The sequence below is a fragment of the Silurus meridionalis genome, chromosome 8 (assembly GCF_014805685.1).
Source record: "Silurus meridionalis isolate SWU-2019-XX chromosome 8, ASM1480568v1, whole genome shotgun sequence".
In the NCBI taxonomy this organism is placed as follows: domain Eukaryota; kingdom Metazoa; phylum Chordata; class Actinopteri; order Siluriformes; family Siluridae; genus Silurus; species Silurus meridionalis.
In genome coordinates this window covers 805,001-825,910 of record NC_060891.1, presented here as the reverse complement: position 1 = coordinate 825,910, position 20,910 = coordinate 805,001, and the positions used below count along the sequence as shown (strand labels likewise).

Below are 20,910 nucleotides of genomic sequence, written 5' to 3'. Positions count from 1 at the left end.
GATAACACGGGAAAAACTTTACATAATGACAAGATGTTATCAAACAGAAAGGGCCAGTGAATCAGCCAATCAGAGACAGGCATAAGTCTGTATGTGATGTGCATTTTTCTACCCAGAATGCATTGCAGGTGTGTGTTGTTTTTTTTTGTCAGTTATTTTCAAGCACTTGTATATACATGATTCTATTCCTGTGTAAAATCTGTAGAAGTAACACACTTATCCAATAAGGCGGTTTATTACATAAGTCAATAACGGCATTGGCTTTATATCCGCTTCCTCGTTCTCCATCCCGAGCACGATCTCTCTGTGTGACGTCTCCATGGCAACGCAATATGAATATCTTCATGTTGTCTGTTACACAATGTCACGGTGAAAGTCATTTTTCTGCACGATAACGCCCCGAGAATACACAAGCTATCAGACATGTCAGAGATTACCTTTTACGCTGTTTATGATGAGCTGAGAGATGGGAACAGCTTCTGGTTTGCATGGTGTGATGTTTCTTTTTTTTTTTCTTCAACACACACACACACACACACACACACACACACACACACACACACACACTCTGAATGCAATCATTTCCTCACTGAGCATCGGCTCTGAGAAATTACAGCAGCCAAACATTTGATTACTGAGCTGAAAAAAACATGTCGAGTCGAGGTGAGCAGGATATTCAGGAGGACAACAATACTGAATTCTGATTGGTCAGAAGTTAAATTAACGTGCTCCTACTAAAACCTTATCTTTTCCATGGTAACAGATCAGTCACAGGAACAGCTTTACACACTTTCAGCATCCGGACAGTTTGTTTCTTCAACAAACAGCTAAAATTCTTTGCTGTGCCTCTTGTAAAACTAGTTGGAGATTTCTTTATGATGCAGTTCCTCCCAGAGCAGTTCAGTAGGATTCAGGTGCAGTGACTGGGCAGGTGGTTCCATGATAAACACTCCAGACGACTGTTTGCTCTCTAAATACCGCTTACTGAACTCAGACGTACGCTTCGTCTCATCGTCACACTTGGGGTGGTTCTGTATCAGGAAACTAATCACAGGGTGGTAACAGTAACGTCATCCAGCACTCGATATCTCACTGAATTGAAAACGCAGACGCTGCCGATGTCCCTGAGGAATGATGGTATTATTATCGTGCACCTGCACGTCTGCGTTATCTCACGCTCTGTTCTCATAATCACTTTAATGTCATAATAATGTCACATCACCGTGCGCTGTTATTGTTCTGACTGGTTTATGGTGTAAACCGTGTCCCAGTGGCGTCTCTTCACCGTCACATAATTCTGCTCACTGCGCTGCTGCTTTTTATCATTTAAACTCCTGCCTTTTCTCTCTCGCTTGTTTATTTGACTTTATTACACAACTGTTAAAACCCAGATCTAAGAAGCTTCATGCTGTCACTTTCAGAATTATCATGATCAGAGTTTCAAAAATGCTATTCCAAGTATCTGAGATAAATCGTTGAAGAGAACTACCTGAGAAAAATCTAGAGAACTAGCTGAGAAGAATTTGGAGAACTATTTGAGAAGAACGTAGAGAACTAGCTGAGAAAAACGTAGAAAACTAGCTGAGAAGAACTAAGAGAACTAGCTGAGAAGAACTAAGAGAACTAGCTAAAAAGAACTTAGAACTAACTATCTGAGAAGAACTAAGAGAACTAGCTGAGAAGAACTAAGAGAACTAGCTGAGAAGAACTAAGAGAACTAGCTAAAAAGAACTTAGAACTAACTATCTGAGAAGAACTAAGAGAACTAGCTGAAAAGAACTTAGAAAACTATCTGAGAAGAACGTCAAAAACTAGCTGAGAAGAACGTAGAGAACTATCTGAAAATTACTAGATGAAGAAAGTGTATTATTTGAAATATGAAGTGTATTAGATTAAACAGGAAGTGTATTAGATTAAACAGGAAGTGTATTAGATTAAACAGGAAGTGTATTAGATTAAACAGGAAGTGTATTAGATTAAAGAAATTCATACTTGTGTTCAAAATGTCAATTTCAAGTCCACCATTGTGACCTGAATAAATATAAATGGTGGAAGTTGTAGATCACACGACATATGGAACTCTTGATTAGTGAAGAGCTTTGAACCTTCTGGTCATTAGAACAAATGAATTTTTATCTCCTGAACTCTTTATCAGAGCGAGGTTACGGCTGAGCTTTTCAGCAACGCAGCTTTTCTTTCTTTATTATTGGCATTACGATTATTCCACGATAATGAGATTATGTTCTGCACATTTGCATCAGTCAGCGATCAAATTTCCTGCCTTTATTATTTTTAATAAAAGCCAGTTTTTCAGAAATCCAGACAGATAATTATATTACATCTTTTGAAACAGTTCATTAAAGTGACATTTCTATTTCGCTGAGCTAAAAAAAAAAACACAACAAAAAAACCATTTAGTCTCACTTTGTCCCCCTGATGGAGACTGTCAGTGTGAACATTTCCTTTAAAACTGATATAACAATCTGTTTTTCATTTCCGTAATGAATCGTTTAATAGAGATGGAAATAAATCTACTGTTTTGCGTTGGACGTAACTGACATTTCTCTCATCTAGATTTATTTATTTATATATATATAAATATATATATACAGTACAGACCAAAAGTTTGGACACACCTTCTCATTCAAAGAGTTTTCTTTATTTTCATGACTATGAAAATTGTAGAGTCACACTGAAGGCATCAAGGGCTATTTGACCAAGAAGGAGAGTGATGGGGTGCTGCGCCAGATGACCTGGCCTCCACAGTCACCGGACCTGAACCCAATCGAGATGGTTTAGGGGTGAGCTGGACCGCAGAGTGAAGGCAAAAGGGCCAACAAGTGCCAAGCATCTCTCGGGGAACTCCTTCAAGACTGTTGGAAGACCATTTCAGGTGACTACCTCTTGAAGCTCATCAAGAGAATGCCAAGAGTGTGCAAAGCAGTAATCAAAGCAAAAGGTGGCTACTTTGAAGAACCTACAATATGACATTTTTCAGTTGTTTCACACGTTTTTGTTATGTATATAATTCCATATATAATTCCACATGTGTTCATTCATAGTTTTGATGCCTTCAGTGTGAATCTACAATTTTCATAGTCATGAAAATAAAGAAAACTCTTTGAATGAGAAGGTGTGTCCAAACTTTTGGTCTGTACTATATATTTTGTAATTACGTCACGCTGAAAGATACAGAGAAAAGCAACAGACAAACTCAAGTAGTGTGAACACTTTGTCTTCGTGACTTCTGATCAATTATCAGTTTGAGATTAATTTGAACTGATTGTAGCTATTATCTGTCTGAGAAAGCTCGTTAGATTAGATATTTAAAAGCTAGTATCCTGTTTAGCATTCAATTTATTCCCGTTTGCATATTGATGTTCGGTATATTCACAAATCCTGGCATTTTCAACGGGTTGAAAGGTCAAAGGAAAAAAGAAAAGTTTCAAGTTCAAAAACGAGTCTTATCTTCTTCTGTTTTATTTTGATTATCTCTGACATTTAAAAAGAAAAGATTCATGCTGAAATCGCAGAGGTGAAAATTGTAATCTTTACATGCTTCTGATTTTCATTATTTGTGTTATTATACATCAGGTAGTGGAGCGATGGTGCATTGTGGGAGAGACGAGTGAGCTGATGGGATCGATTACACTGTGAGCTGATGAAACGAGAGAACCGGCGATAAGCACATCCTGAAAGGTCACAGAAAAGCTGAGCGATCCTTCAGATGTGGCATTTCAGACGTTTCCCACGTTGCTTATGGAGATGGATTCAAAACGAGGCTGCGATGTAGAATCACTCAAGTGGGGACAGGAAATAAAGATCGCACCGCTACAAACCGGAGCATCGAAGAGTAGAAATGTATTCGAAACACAATTCATTTGTTGGAACTCGACACACAAACTGCATAAATAAACAAACAAAAAAACAAATGCATCACATCCTAAGTTTCCCTGAAACAGTCTGAAACTAAACTCGTCTAGTTTGTAAAAGGAACCAGACTCTCGGATGATAACCAGCTAGAAGATTCTGGAAGCTCTGACAGTAGTGCACGCTTACATTACAGCACTTGGTTCAATATCTTACCGTTTCCATAGTAACAGATTATCCACATTGATACAACAATATGTGTTTTTTTGCCTTTTTAACTTCGACAGCATGAGGTGAAGAGAAGCTGGTGAAGGAATGAGTGTTTGTGGCTGAAGGTGAAGAAGAACAGGAGCTAACCTGTACATCATATTGGAAAAGTTTGTGGACACCTGACCATTCATTCGCTTTGTCATTTTTGAACATCTCATTCCACAGTCGCCATTGGACGTTATAATAATCTCCACTCTTCTGGGAAGATGTTCCACTAGATTTTATGGAGATTTGTGCTCATTCAGACACAAGGGTGTGTCAGTAACGTCAGGTAGTGATGTAGGTGAGAAGGTGCGGAGGTTCCTGGGGTGCAGTCAGTGTTCACATTCATCACAAAAGTGTTCAATAAAAAAGTTCTATAGAATGAGATCTTCCACTTAAAACCCTGGTTTTGTGCGCAGGGGCATCATCATGCTGGAAAAGGTTTGTATGAGGAACATATATATCTGGAAAATTGGAGAACAATCCAGATAACCGATTCTCTCCGTTTCCTCTTTTTCTCCCTCACTTTTTTTTTCTCCTGGAGAAGCTGATGGAACAGAACGAGGTCTGTTTGTGAAGCTCCAGATGGTGGTGTCTGCTTTAGGAGTTACACTGTGAAGGCGTTCTGAAGAGCTGCTGAGCGTCAGGGTGAATTCAACTCCACTTTAACCTCCTGTATTTCACTGCAGTGGGAGAGCTACGTCAGGTGAGGACACGCGGGACACATTGTCTCATGACACGTTGAGGATTCGGTGGGTGATGACATAGTCGGAGGAGACGCAAATAAATAGTTTAATAAATAAATAGTTTAGACGTCGTACACTTTTTTTTGCTGCTATTATAAAATCATAAATAACAATATTTTATAATTTAACATTGTGGAAGTTTTTCTACGTTGACTTGTTTTAATGATAATGGACACGAGAATGATGAGGGGAAAGTGGGCGGAGCTTTCAGGATGGACAGGAAAAAGGGTACAAAAAGGTTAAAATTTAATTTATGTTTATTTTTTTTTTGCGCTTTTAACAGTGAACATCGTCTCAGAGCAGCTTTACACAGATAATGTGGTGATAAAATTAAGATGTTCTTTGACTGTGGTGAAGGAAAAACTCCCCGAGATGCAGAAGGAAGAAACCTTGAGACTCAAGAGGGAACCTCATCCTCATCTGGGTTGCACCGAATGTCCATTTATTACAGATAAACGATGTTGAGGTGCAGTGATGGAGATCAGAGTAAACTGTAGTCCTGAGTCAGTGTAGCAGACTGTTGATATTAACTACAGTCCAAATCCTCAAAGCTCCTGATCTTACTCCAGAATTTCATGGATCTCCAGGCTGTAGATAAGAAACATCTCCAGCTTGCTCTCAGTCATCCCAGATTCAGGTTTCAATTCACTCACATGGTATAAAATGTGGAGCTGTTAAACTGCTCTGTCTTTCTTTCTATTCCTCCTTGTTATTACTGTCTCTCTCTGTCCCACATGTGTTTTTCCCTCTTTCTTTCATTCCTTCTTTGTCTTGCTGCATGTCCGTTATCTATCTCTTCCTCATATTCTGTCTGTTATTCTGTCAGTCTCTCTCTCTCTCTCTCTCTCTCTCTCTCTCTCTCTTTCTCTCACCAACGCTATTCATTCACGTCTCTCTGTCTTTCACATTCATGTCTCTCACTGACTCTTTCTCTCTCTTTCTCTCTCCTGCTCTGTCTGGGTGTCTCTCGGCCGTGTCTCTGACAGTGATTGAGCTGTGGGTCGAGAGCGCGAGCGCAGAATGGATTCGGTTGTATCTTTCTATTAAACTCACACAGCGATGAGACATCACTCACTTGAAGAGAAGGATGACGGACCGATGATGGAGGAGAAGATTGAGAGCGTTTTTTTATCTTTCTTTTGTGTGTGTGTGTGTGTGTGTGTGTGTGTGTGTGTGTGTGTGTGTGTGTGTAATATATCTCTGTGGCTACACACCATGCTGCATGATGTCATTAGCTATCACACAATCAGAACAGTTTATAAATCACACTGTGTGCACAGAATATTTCACCTCCTCTCTCTCTCTCTCTCTCTCTCTCTCTCTCTCTCTCTCCTCTCTCTCTCTCTCTCTCTCTCTCTCTCTCCTCTCTCTCTCTCTCTCTCTCTCTCTCTCTCTCTCTCTCTCTCTCTCTCTCTCTCTCTCTCTCTCTCTCTCTCTCTCTCTCTCTCTCTCTCTCTCTCTCTCTCTCTCTCTCTCTCTCTCTCTCTCCTCTCTCTCTCTCTCTCCCTCTCCTCTCTCTCTCTCCTCTCTCTCTCTCTCTCTCTCTCTCTCTCTCTCTCCCTCTCCTCTCTCTCTCTCTCCTCTCTCTCTCTCTCTCTCTCTCTCTCTCTCTCCTCACTCTGCCCTAACATCAGCAAGGCTGAGATTTAGCGCACCATCTCACCTCCACTATTTATTCTGATTATTTGTACAGGTTTATCAACTCCTTTTATTATTCTGTCCGTTCTCCAGAAGCTCCTTCTTTAAAAACAGCAGTGAAATTGAAAGGAAATGATAGTTGTGTTGTAGTGAAAGTGAAAGTGTTGAATGTAAAGCCACACACACACACACACACACACACACACACACACACACCTCCTCCTTGATATAAAATTAACCTTCAATCTTCTCACATAGATCAGTATCTCACTTTACTAACACTTTCATAGATGAATGAATCTTCACAAATCTCCACAAGCACACTCCAACATCTAGTAGAGCATCATGATGTTTATTTATTTCAAGGTCACTCAAGGTTATTTAATCTAAAATAATTGTAGGTATTGAAAAGTCAGCTGTCCCAATACATTTGACTGTATAGTGTACATCTTATGGAAATTAACGCAAGTGACTTTATAATGCATTAAAATTAATTGAGATTGACCTTCAAAACTATTAAATGACCTTTAAGTACATTTGCAAACTTCTTAAATGATCTTCAGCTACTTTAAACATAATTTACATAATAATAAATGCATTCAAATTAAACTTTAATTAAACAAAATGTAGTAAGTTTTTGTTTTGATGGAACTTTAATACAGTCATTTATAATGGAGTTCAGCAGAATGAAGATCAGTGGTGAGAACATGAGCAGAAACCATGTCCTGCTTTCAAAACACCTAATAACCGTGTAATTATGACACGATGGAGCTCGTCAAAAAAACCTCTTGCTTCATGGTTGGATGTTTTTGAAGTTGATGTTTACCTTCACGTGATCTGTAATTCCTTCTCTTCATCCTCCAGATGAATAATTCGCCCCGTTCCGTCTAATACCCCGAGTCGCTCTCAATAATGGTTTTTAAATGAGCGAGGTTTCGCAGGGGTTCACGCTACACGCCGGGCCGCTGTAATTACACACCTGAAGGAGACGTCGGCTTTCCGCGCTTCTTCTCTCACTTTCAGGTCATTAAGTCCTGAGCAGGTTATTAGACGGAGTCAGTGTGAGACTCAGTAATGTGCTTCTGAAGCTCTCGCACTCCTGAACATCAGCCTTCTGCACATCTGCAGAACACTCACATGACCTTCACCCAATTAGACACAAAGTTTTCCTGTTTCAGATTTCAAGGAAAATGTGTCTTTTTTTGTTTCTTCTCTTTACCTTGAGATGCAGAATTAATGGCACCCCTTTAGGTAATTCAGCATGTTATTATTACACTGAATTCCTTATGGGAATATTTGGGGAATGTGGTTTCAGCATTCAGTGTTCTTCATATCCAAGTGCAGATGCTAAGATATTTTTACACCAAACTTTATTTTCTCAACAAAGTGGCAGAGAAATTACGCTTTGTTTTTGGGTTGTCTGTAAATCCATCCATCCATCTATCTATTCATTCATCCATCCATTCATCTAACCATGTATCCATCTATCCATTCATCCATCCGTCCATGCATCCACCCTCCATTCATCCATCCATCTATTTATCCATCCACCCATCCATCCATTTATTCATCTATCCATCTATCTATTCATCCATCCATCCATCCTCCATTCGTCCATCCATCTATTTATCCATCTACCTATCCATCCATCCATCCATTTATTCATCTATCCATCCATCCATCCATCCACCCATCCAACCATTTATTCATCTAACCATCCATCCATCCATCCATCCATCCATCCATCCATCCATCCATCCATCCATCACATGTATTGATATTTTCTTGCACCCCTTGTGGCTGTGGTTCTGATTCTGATGTCTCCAGTTTCAGTTCATTCCAAAGATAGACCTCTCTTCAGATGGGGGGACAGAGAGAAAACAGTGAGCGAGAGAGTGAATAATGAATGAATAAATGAGTAAATCAGCGAAGTGGAAGAAACACATGATCCGAGTGGAGTAGACTGGCAGGAAACCTGAAAATCAGCTGTGAAATCAGTTTCAAGTCCCTGAAACCCTGCTGACAAAATCCACACGCAAAAATTACAGTCCTGGATTCTGATTGGTTTAGTGATGACTCGTTCTGATACGTTCTCATTTCTACATTAACAGATCATTCACAGGGATAATAAACAGATTATAAACGAGTGTAATCGATGATATGGAGAAGTTTTTGTGAGGAGATACAGTTTATATTCAACATGTATAACAGAGTCCCCAGTGTCAGCGCTTTGTAAGAAACATTCAATGCAACTATAAATGGATAAAAAGTACATGTGATTTAGTTCAACTAAAATGATGAAATGGTTTGTTGACTTAAAGCCAGTTTTGTGTGTATATGTGTGTGTGTGTGTGTGTGTGTGTGTGTGTGTGTGTGTGTGTGTGTGGTAATTCTCAGGGTTTTCACTAGAAATATTTACCAATCACACAATAAAAGCAGACGCGGTCAAATCGAGGTCGTCTAAATTCACGACCTTTTGCCCTTCAGAGAAATGGTCTGGTGAGTAATAACGTTCCTCTGATTATTGGCTTCTTGTCGTCTCTCGCTCTCTGTTCCAGACGCAATTGATTCTCATCCTGTGAATTTTTTATTTTTTTGGAATACGTGTAACGCGAAACCGAGGCCAAATCAATTTAGCGGCGAGCGCCGGAGTCTTATCATCTCTAATATGATCATATAGAGAGACAGAGGACAGCGAGAGGACATTTCTTTGTTCTGAGGCTGAACGGCTTTTCGAATTAGCGACCCCTGATCCTCCATCACTCCTCTCCCGCTCCCGCGCGACGATTCCGGCGCGACTCAAATGAGGTGTCCACGCTCTCCCATTTCACATCACGTGGAGATTTGAGAGACAGTCATCATCAGGAGCAGGTTTGATCATAATACAGCCAGATTGCTTCGACTCGTCTTATACAGAACATCGTACCGTCTCGTGCTGATGAACTTTTTTTATTTTAGTATTTTACTTATTTCTTTTTTGCACATAAACAATAATATTGTTCCTTCATGGTCTAATTCACTCTGATGATAAGTTTCTGTTGAAGACAGGATTCTAATCACCTGCAGCTCCACAGAAGTCTAGAACCATCGAGCACTTATGATCTCAGAAACCCCCAAAACCACCATTTTATCTGCTCCATCACGGGATATATGAGCAAAAGTATTCAGACGCCTGACTTTTGTGTTTCTTCTTGTGTAGGATAAAAAAAATGTTGTGTGTTCCGTCAAAAATAATTTTTTTTTTTATATTTTAATCATATGCTAATTTCAATTATAATTGTAAATAGTAATATATCTTTTTAGGAAGAAATAATAGGTTTAGTAGGAACACACACACACACACACACACACACACACACACACACACACTTCGTATTAAACATTGTGGTCAGGACCTAATTACATTCCTCTGCTTTCCGCTTCTCGAGGCTCGTTTATTCGACTCGCCTGAACGAGACATTGTTAGTGTGATATATTTTTAAGTATGAGCTTCAGCAACATTTGGCAGCCTGATCTTCTCCGGATCACACAAATCTGCTCCTGCTCCAAAATCTGCTTGAGAGAAACAATAGAGAACTGCTGCCAGCTGGCGCGCAGGCTCACGGGCTCACAGACCCACTTTCATTTTATTATTATTATTATTATTTTATACCGTATTTTTTTATCTGCTTTTTGCCAACAACTTGTGGATTTGTTATCTCAGCTCGGTCTCACAGCATACTTAGGTGTTACAGAAAGTGAGACTTTGTATTTGGAATCATGGCTCTGTGAGAAAAAACAAAACAATAACAACAACAACAACAGTAGAAACATAAATTACCGATCAATAAACACAGTTTAGTTCCTGGTTGAAATTCTAAATATGTTTAAAATGTTTATTGGTACACAGAACATCGCTTTTATCTGCTCCTCAGTTGATTAGCTGATGGTTTTACCTGCTGTTTCTGAAAGGAAACCCACTGATGTTCTTTAAGGGTTCCTCTCTCCCCAAAAAGATTTTTCTGGTTTTATGTAATAATGAAACACTGGGTTTGGGTTTCACCAGAGAGAAAAAGAAAGAAACCTCAAAAATTCTAGTTCTGATGTGAATTTAGACACGTTTCCAGGCTGAGCAGCTCAACAACCCAACTGACAGATTCAGAAGTTGGGCAGATTGAATAATGAATGGATTAATGGACAGATGGATGAATGGATGAATTGAGGGTTGGGTGGAGGGGATGATAGAGGCATGGATGAATGGACTGAGATAAGGTCTCAGAGATAAGGTCATTAGAACCATTATCTATTCAAAGAACCAATGAGGAACCTTTAGTAATTGATTCTCCGTGTATTGAAGGATGGCTACGTGGATTGATTAAGGGGTTGAGGGGATGGATTGAAGGATGGGTGGGATCGAAGGGTTGATGGATTGAAGAATGTAGGGATAGATTATGGGTTTGAGGGATGGATGAATGGAACGATGGATTCTTTATTGTTGTTTCACTCTTTATTTCTGTCTATTATTTGATTCGTTTGCTCTCTTTATCCTGTTTTTCTCTCAATCCACTTGTTCTTTCAAAAATCTTTTCCTTTCTTCTTGTCTCGAAATTCTTTTCCTCCTCTGTTTTCCTTCTCTCTTCCCTTCCATTCTATTCCATTATTTTTCTCTTGATAAAATGAATATTCTTTATTTATCTCTTCTATTACTTTTTTTATCATTGCATTCGTTTTGTGCTTATTGCCTTTTATGTTTTTTGTTCCTATTTGGTTTTTTATTTCATTCCTCTTATTTTAAATCCATCATGTTCCTTTTCTTCCTTCTTTGTCCATAATCTCAATAGAACCCTCTGGAAGGTTCTCGTTCTCGTTCTCCTCCGGCTCCATGAATTCAAATAAACCGATTTGAATGACTGCTAATAAAGCAGATAATTGTCTTGTTTTTTTCTCAAAAAGGAGACGTTTAGTAATGGAGCAATGGAAGGAGTCTCCAGTGTTGGCACTTTGTAACAGTCACATGCGTAATGACAAGTTGTGTTTAGGGTTTTTTTTTAAAGTATGAATAATGTTTTTATAAGTATGAATAATATTTATAGCTGCTATAACGAAAGCGGGAACAAGAACTAATTTGATTCACAACTTTTGTAGCTATAAATGGATAAAAGCTATAATATGTTCAATTGTAATGTAATTGTTGGTAAATTGCTGTGCTGGACTTTCTGAGCTTGTTGCAATCATTGTTGCAATGTGATTAACCGCTGAATAAATGAACTGTGTGTGTGTGTGTGTGTGTGTGTGTGTGTGTGTGTGTGTGTGTGTGTGTGTGTGTTCAAAAACATTCCAACAACCATGTGAAGCCCCTAATATTTTGATTTCCTGGCCCTCAGGTGCAGGAAGTCAAGACTGCGAGTCAATAGGCGTGAATGAAGGGGATTATTGCTGTAAATTCTCTTATCTCTGTTTTCCACATGCGACTACATTTTCATGCCGTTGTTTACACACAGGGCCGCGTTATTCGAACATGCGTTATTAGCCGCTAATCTCCGAACAAACGCGTCTCTGCGGAGGATGGAGCAACAGGTTCAACAAAATCCTGTAGAGGCTCCACTGTATAGAGAGAGAGTTACTGCAGATCTCTGTTTCTTCTGCACAACCAAGTGTGGCCTTTAAAATGTCCAAGTGAAGATGCGAAGATACTGTTACTATCCTGAAGGTGATTATTTATTTTAACAGCGTGTCTTCAAATGTTTATGTGTTACTTGTCATACAATATACAGATAAAAGTTTGTAGACAACTGATCATAGGATTTAGTCCTATTTGCTGTTACAATGAGCTCCACTCTTCTGGGAAGATGTTCCACTAGATTTTGTGCAGATTTGTGTGAGATTCTTTCAGACACAAGGGTGATAGTAAAGTCAGATAGTGATGTAGATTAGGAGGTGAGGAGCTTCCTGGGGTGCAGTCAGCGTTCACATTCATCCTGGAGTTGTTTAATAGGGTTGAAGCTCTGTAGCAGGAGATCTTCCACTCCAACCCATGGAAAGTAGATCTTCATGGAGCTGGCTTTGTGTACACGGGCGTTCTCATGCTGGAACAGGTTTGTTTCTTCATGTCTTCAGGTGACACAATACTTTTGTCCAAAGAGTGTAGTTCTTATCTGAGTAGATTGTGCTTGTCTTGTCTTATAGCAGCTATAAACACGGGTCCCTTTACCACACTCCTAAAGTTACTACGACAAACATACCGCTGTCATATTAACAATCTATTCCCCATCTGTTAGGGGTCTAATGTTATTTTATTATATCAATATTACCTCGTTTTTTTAGTTTACGGTTAGTGGGGGGAAGAAATGCAAAACATAAAATGGCCTGTCATTTTTTTATTAATGCAGTTTATTATTATTTTTATTTGTGATCATCAACATTTGAACATTTTATATTTTTTAAAACAATATAAAATAAAATCACTACTTGGTTAAATAATATTTTATGAAAAATCTAATTAAATAAATCTAATTAATGCAATGCACTTTTTTATTATTGACAATACAACACAATATAGACAATACAACACAATATAGACAATTAGAGACAGTATATAGACAATTAGAGACAGTATGGACAATATGACACAATAGGACACAATATAGACAATAATACACAATATAGACAATAGACAAAATATAGACAAAATGACACAATATAGATAATACAATACAATATAGACAATACAATATAGACAATAATACATAATATAGACAAAATGACACAATATAGACAATACAACACAATATAGACAATACGACACAATATAGACAATACGACACAATAAGACACAATATAGACAATACGACACAATAAGACACAATATAGACAATACAGCACAATATAAACAATACAACACAATATAGACAATACAACACAATATAGACAATTAGAGACAGTATGGACAATATGACACAATAAGACACAATATAGACAATACAGCACAATATAAACAATACAGCACAATATAGACAATACAACACAATATAGACAATACAACACAATATAGATAATACAATACAACACAACACAATATAGACAATACAACACAATATAGACAATTAGAGACAGTATATAGACAATTAGAGACAGTATGGACAATATGACACAATAGGACACAATATAGACAATAATACACAATATAGACAATAGACAAAATATAGACAAAATGACACAATATAAACAATAAGACACAATATAGACAATAATACATAATATAGACAAAATGACACAATATAGACAATACAACACAATATAGACAATACGACACAATATAGACAATACGACACAATAAGACACAATTTAGACAATACGACACAATAAGACACAATATAGACAATACAGCACAATATAAATAATACAACACAATATAGACAATACAACACAATATAGACAATTAGAGACAGTATGGACAATATGACACAATAAGACACAATATAGACAATACAGCACAATATAAACAATAAGACACAATATAGACAATAATATAGATAATACAATACAATATAGATAATATAAATAATACAACACAATATAGATAATACAACACAACACAATATAGACAATACAACACAATATAGACAATTAGAGACAGTATATAGACAATTAGAGACAGTATGGACAATATGACACAATAGGACACAATATAGACAATAATACACAATATAGACAATAGACAAAATATAGACAAAATGACACAATATAAACAATAAGACACAATATAGACAATAATACATAATATAGACAAAATGACACAATATAGACAATACAACACAATATAGACAATACAACACAATATAGACAATACAACACAATATAGACAATACAACACAATATAGACAATACGACACAATAAGACACAATATAGACAATACAGCACAATATAAACAATACAACACAATATAGACAATACAACACAATATAGACAATTAGAGACAGTATGGACAATATGACACAATAAGACACAATATAGACAATACAGCACAATATAAACAATACAGCACAATATAGACAATACAACACAATATAGACAATACAACACAATATAGACAATACAACACAACACAATATAGACAATACAACACAATATAGACAATACAATATAGATAATTAGAGACAGTATGGACAATATGACACAATAAGACACAATATAGACAATATAGCACAATATAAACAATACAGCACAATATAGACAATATAACACAATATAGATAATACAACATAATATAGATAATATAACATAATATAGGTAATATAGCACAATATAGACAATATACAACACAATATAGATAATATAACAATAATATAGATAATAATAATATAATATAGATAATATACAATACAACACAATATAGATAATATACAACACAATATAGGTAATATAGCACAATATAGACAATACAACACAATATAGATAATATAATACAACATAATATAGACAATATAACACAATATAGGTAATACAACACAATATAGACAATACAACACATAATATAGATAATATAACATAATATAGACAATATAACACAATATAGGTAATACAACACAATATAGACAATACGACACAATAAGACACAATTTAGACAATACGACACAATAAGACACAATATAGACAATATAGACAATACATAATATAGACAATACAATATAGACAATACAGCACAATATAAATAATATAACACAATATAGATAATATAACATAATATAGATAATTAGAGACAGTATGGACAATATGACACAATAAGACATAATATAGATAATACAGCACAATATAAATAATACAGCACAATATAGACAATAACACAATATATAATATAGACAATACAACACAATATAGACAATAATATAACACAATATAGACACAATATAGATAATATAACATAATATAGATAATACAACAATAATATAGACAATTAGAGAGTATGGACAATATGACACAATAAGACATAATATAGATAATATAGACAATATAGCACAATATAAACAATACAACACAATATAGATAATACAACATAATATAGATAATATACAATACAATATAGATAATATAACACAATATAGGTAATATAGCACAATATAAACAATATAGCACAATATAGATAATAACACAATATAGATAATACAACACAATATAGATAATACAATATAATATAGACAATATAGACAATATAATATAGACAATATAGACAATATAAATAATAATATAGGTAATATAACATAATATAAATAATATAGATAATATAACACAATATAGATAATATAATAATATAATATAGATAATATAACACAATATAGACATACAACACAATATAGATAATACAATATAATATAGATAATAATAATATAGATAATACAACACAATATAGATAATATAATACAACATAATATAGGTAATATAACACAATATAGACACAATATAGATAATATAATACAACACAATATAGACAATACAATACAACACAATATAGACAATACAACACAATATAGACAATACAACACAATATAGACAATACAACACAATATAAACAATACAACACAATATAGACAATACAACACAATATAGACAATACGCGTGTTAAATAGAACACAATATACAGAGTATCTGACAGATCAGTGTAAAAGTACAGTAACGTGTAAGAGAACATGGAAGTGTGAAGAGCAGTGCTGTGTGTCCAGGGACCTTTTTAATAACAGGGTTTTGGATAAAGTACTGAATAATTTAAATAGTTTGAATTTTTACAGATGCACAGATTTTGTTCTAATCGTTGTGGCAGAATGATGTCGTCTCGTTACAGAAAGACGCAGCAACAACGTTTGTCATGGAAAATAATTGGCCGAGTGTCAGCGTGTGTCAGAGAGAGAAACTTTTTAGCTCTGTCTCGTCGATACGCTCAATAAACCTCCCTGCTGCTAGAACCGGTACGGAGAACCGCGCTGTACAGCTAATCAAATACCACAACCAATTACTGTGATCCAGGAGGACGCTGGACTTAACAAAGAATGTGGATGATGATTGTAAGATTAATATATATAGTAATAATAATTATATTAATAATAATAATTATTATTTATTTATATCTGAAATATCTTATTTTATTTAGCACCAAGCTAGTAAATATTAAAAGCACAATAAATAAAACAAATTCACAAAATAATTTACAATAAATAAATACAATAATTTCATAATATCGAATCAACTTTACTTCATTTAATATAATATCATGTTATTATTACATTCTTGTTAATAAAATAATCATTTAAATTAACTAAATTAATTAGGATAAATGAATAAAATTTAAATAAATTAAATAAATCATTTGAATAAATTAAAAACAATTAAATAAAAATTTTAAGACTAAAAGTCTGTTAATTTCAGTGTAATAACTGTATCAACGTTGTTTTTTATTTATTGATACGAGATCAGGACAAGGGGCGGAGCTTCCAGTCCAAAACGTAACTGTTAGTGATTTTATACTTATATAAGGACTGCTTTTTAATATTACAATTAAAAAATGATAAATTATATAAAAAATTAACGGAACAGAATGACTCAAATGCTATATTTTATAGCTTATATTTTATGTGTAAAATGTTAAGTATATTGAATATTGTATATATATATATATATATATAATATGTTGTATATTGTGTGGAAAAGAAGAGAAGAGAAAGGGAAGGGAAGGAAAGAGAAAAGACTCCACTGTGCTGGACTCGTGTCCTTCAGTGCAGTCCTGTGATAAATAAGAGAGTATTATAACAAATCATATTGAAACTTACACTCCTGAGACAGTGGGTGCGAGGACATGTTGTAGATAATGAAGGGCATCATTAATCCACATTTATTCACTGTGGACTTTCTTCCAGCAGCTCGTTTGTCTGTTTTAAACCTTTGGAAAGGCAGTTTATTTTGTGGGGAAAGCACTTGTAATGAGTTTTCTGGATGAATCTTGGATATATTGTATATTTTCTCTTGTTGCCGTTTTCTCTGTGGTTGTTCTCATGGCTGGATTTAAAGTCTAGACGGCTGTTGGGGGTAAAAGGTATGTGAGATACTGTAGATACGGTTTCACAGCATAGTGAAATGTTAAGAATCTTTTCCCAAATATTGTCCTGTACTTTTAGCATTAATTGTAATTGAATATCATCATGCATGTAAAACCTAATTTACCGTACTGTGCATAAGTATTCACCCCCATTCAGAAAATATTGAAAAATCACTATAATGTGTGTAACGATTTACAAATGTAAATCAGAAACAAAATGTAAGTGCAGAAGTGTATATATTATATTTAACATATAAACAAATTGTAATTTTTGGTAATTGTGTGCAATAAGAGGAAGAAAACATGAAAAAAATGTTCTTTTATTTTAGAATCATAGAAGTGATGCAGAACTAATGTTCGCTTGATTAGATGTTTGCTGTAGTTTTTCACTCTTAGTTGATCTCATCCATTATCTGACTGCCCTATCACACATCAGCACACGTTTCTACAGAGTCACGTACAGCTGCTTCACGCTGCACCACAGGCCGGCCTATCACACTTGGAGGAACGCTATCTGCCCTCTTCCACATACTTGAGCTGACGGAATGTGAAGCCGTGATGTTTGTACAGATTTCTAGCATGTTTGTATTCACGTCAAACATCCAGGGAATTTTCTAGAGTGCAGCGTCGGCACTAAAATAAAGTAGAAAAGATTTAATTAGAAAGGTGCTGAAGAAGTGCCAAATAAAACATGCTGAAGAATCTCAATGGAAATTATTAAACCCACCATAAATTCACAGAGGGAGCAGTTTCAGGGCGTCCGAGTAAAGAAATGGGAACAACCTGTACGTGTGTCTGCCTGTGCTAATATACAGGAGATCCCAGGAGCATGGTCTTCTAATGAAGTTTAAAAAAAAGGAAGTGAAGTTAGTAGGAGAGGGAGATACATCCAACTCATTTCCATCAGATGTAAATCCAACAAGATTTAAAAACACATCAGGAGTTTTGTATGTTTGTGTAAACAACAGAATAATATATTATATGGACAAATGTAATGGGACACCTGACCATACGTGGTTCCTCCACAGACTATTAGCATCAAGTTGGAGGCACACAATTGTGTAGAACATCTTTGGGTTTGGTGGAAATACATTTTTCCTTCACTTGAACTAGGAGACCCAAACCTGTTTCAGCATGGTAATTTTCCTGTGCACAAAGCCAGCTGAAGATCTGCTGTACATGGGTTGGAGTAGAAGATCTTCTGCTATAGAGCTCTAATGAACACCTTTAGGATGAACGCTGACTGCACCCCAGGCCTCCACACCTTCTCACCTACACCTGACTTTACTAACACACTTGTGGTTGAATAATCACAAATCTTGAGGAACATTTTAAAGAGGGATCTAGAGGAACATCTTCGCAGAAAAGTGGAACTAAATGTGGAATGTAATCTTATGCTCAGGTGTCCACAAACATTTGATCTTAAACAGACTGCATAATCTGTACAATTTGATTGATCCAAATCACGTTTCGTTATATCACGAAATCCTCATGTTCCAAAGATTTTAAGAGGAACATAATCTCAGTGATGATGACGTGAGGGACCACACTGGGTTAAAGGAAATACAGCAATGAAACACATGTTCACTTTGATCCCACGTTCATTTAATATATAAATATATAAATATATGCATTATACTTCTTTTTTTTACTGTGCAGAGATTAAAAGCTTTGGTGTGATGTTATTCCTTTCTGCTGCACTTTGTCTCTCATGGGATTGCTGTTAAAATCTCTCTCTCTCTCTCTCTCTCTCTCTCTCTCTCTCTCTCTCTCTCGCTCTTTCTCTTTCCATTGCTTTTTTTCTTTTTATTTAGTTTCTTCCCCCCTTCGTCTTTCAGCCTCCCTCTTTCCCAGCGGTCTCTCTCTCTCTCTCTCTCTCTCTCTCTCTCTCTCTCTCTCTCTCTTTCTCAGCCTTTTATTTTTGTCTTTCCTCACAATAGCCGGAGTTTCATTTCCCCATGGCAGGTCCGCAGCAGTCGTCTTTTCTCTCTCTGCTCGTTCTCCTGCAGTGCCTTTGACTTATTACCCACAATCCCCACCTGCAGAAGCCTGATGTTCTCACTTCATCTCTATCCCGTGTGATCCAATCAATATTCCTTCGCAAATAGGGGTGACCGCCTGGCGCTCCCACACAAGGAGCGATTTTTCTTCCCTCCCTGACAGGCTCCTAGAAGTGCGTCCATGCTCTGCAGAGAGATTTAATGATCATTTAATAAAAAAACGTGTCTGTTTGCTGAAATGGCGAATGGCACTTGTGAAAGTATAGCGATGGAAAAAGGCAGCAGAAAGTCTGGAACAGAGCAAATATGTGCTGATTCAAAACTGCACTACAATCTAACACTGAGATGTTCCTTCAGTTCTCTCTCTGACCAAGTGATCCACATGTAGAACCAGATGTGTTCTGTAAGATTGATCTGAAATATTCAGCATCTGCAACGAAATCATCATTTCTGTTTGGAAAGTTTCCATTCTCAGAATCTTTTTTTTTTTTCTGAGCTCTACACTTAAATTACACAAAATGGACAAGAGAATCGGGATGCCTGACTTTTCCAGCCAGATGTGCTTCTTCCCAAACTGTTAAAGTACAAAATTAGAAGTGGTAGCATTTAAACTTTTTCACTTTATTTGAACCAGAGACCCAAAGAGGTTCCAGCATGGCGATGTTCCTGTGCACAAAACCAGCTCCATGAAGATCTGCTTTACATGGGTCAGAGTGGAAGATCTCCTGCTATAGAGCTCCAACCCGATTGAACACCTTTGGGGTAAATTTGAACGCTGACTGCACCCCAGGAACCTCCTCACCTTCTCACCAACATCACTACCTGACTTTACTAACACCCTTGTAGCTGAAGGAACCTCCACAAAATCTATTGTAACATCTTCCCAGACGAGTGAAACTCATTATTACAGCAAATAGGGACTAAATGTGGAATGGGATGTTCAAAAATCTAATTCCCAGGTGTCCACAAACTTTTGTTCATAGAGTGTTTATCAGTCTGTTATAAAAAAGAGATCATCCATGTTCCTAAAGCGACAAAGTCCCAGTTGGTGCTCAGTCTTTCTGTGCTTCGTGGAAAAACTCTTAAAGCGAGTGCTTCATTAATCTGTAGCTTTGTGAGTTTTAAGAGTTGTGGAGTCGTTACTGCTGTCAAAGCGAGCCACTTTATTGTGCTTTAAACTGCTAGCGAGCAATTATGCAGTTCACACGGTGATTATCAGGGTTGCAGATGGGAAAACACGTCGAGGATAAATCCTGCAGTGAGATGTAAATAAGCAAAAGAAGCGATTCCAGTTGGGGGGGGGCGGAGTACAAAAAAAAGAAAAAAGAAAAATTGAATGAT

General features: G+C 36.3%; 1 long non-coding RNA gene across 1 annotated transcript in view; it reads right to left on the bottom strand.

The window, feature by feature from the left end:
• Nucleotides 1-17,873: 17,873 nt before the first annotated feature.
• The window catches only part of LOC124390564, a 6,161-nt gene continuing 3,124 nt past the window's right edge, over nt 17,874-20,910 (bottom strand). Inside the window, exons 2-3 of the long non-coding RNA XR_006926771.1 lie at nt 18,297-18,406; nt 17,874-18,202 (exon numbers count right to left, since the gene is read on the bottom strand). This is a non-coding gene — a long non-coding RNA (uncharacterized LOC124390564). The remainder of the gene's footprint in view (nt 18,203-18,296; nt 18,407-20,910) is intronic.